The sequence below is a fragment of the Sinocyclocheilus anshuiensis genome, unplaced genomic scaffold, assembly GCF_001515605.1.
Source record: "Sinocyclocheilus anshuiensis isolate Anshui unplaced genomic scaffold, SAMN03320099.WGS_v1.1 scaffold1626, whole genome shotgun sequence".
Classification (NCBI taxonomy): domain Eukaryota; kingdom Metazoa; phylum Chordata; class Actinopteri; order Cypriniformes; family Cyprinidae; genus Sinocyclocheilus; species Sinocyclocheilus anshuiensis.
This window is the reverse complement of record NW_015547254.1, coordinates 832,956-833,594: the sequence shown is the minus strand read 5'-3', so window position 1 is coordinate 833,594 and position 639 is coordinate 832,956.

The following is a 639-nucleotide window of genomic DNA, read 5'->3' as shown; positions in this document are numbered from 1 at the left end:
AAATAAACTTCAACGGAATAAAGTTGAATGGAATTGAATTAAAGTTGAATAAACTTCAACTTTACTGTTCAGTGCACTGATGTCAGACTCATTTTGAATAAAGTTTATTGTTAAGTTGTTAAATGCCCTGCCTCCATCATTACATATCTTTGTCACGTCATTATAAGTGTTTGATCACCACATTTGAGTGATCATTGCAAAAAATGTGTTTATGTATATATATTCTGTTTATGTATATACTGTATTCTATATATAGTACCAGTCAAATGTTTGGACACATGAATGGGAAAGTGTCCAAACTTTTGACTGGTACTGTACTATAATATACACAAAGAATATCGGCCGATATATCGATATCGGCCTTTTTTTACTCCCAAAAAATCGGTATTGGCCCCAAAAAAACCCATATCGGTCGGGCTCTATATAGGAATGACATTTTTTCCTCAGAAATCACAAAAACGTTATATTTATTAGAGGTATCAGTACCGATAGGTATGAAATTCTGTGAATATTTGCATTAGAATTCAATAAATAACTGGTATCGCCCATCACTAGTGGGAGACTATAGCTGTATGCAATTTGCAAATTAAGAGCCTCATTGAGCATGTAATATTTTCTATATTTGGGGGGGGGGGGGGG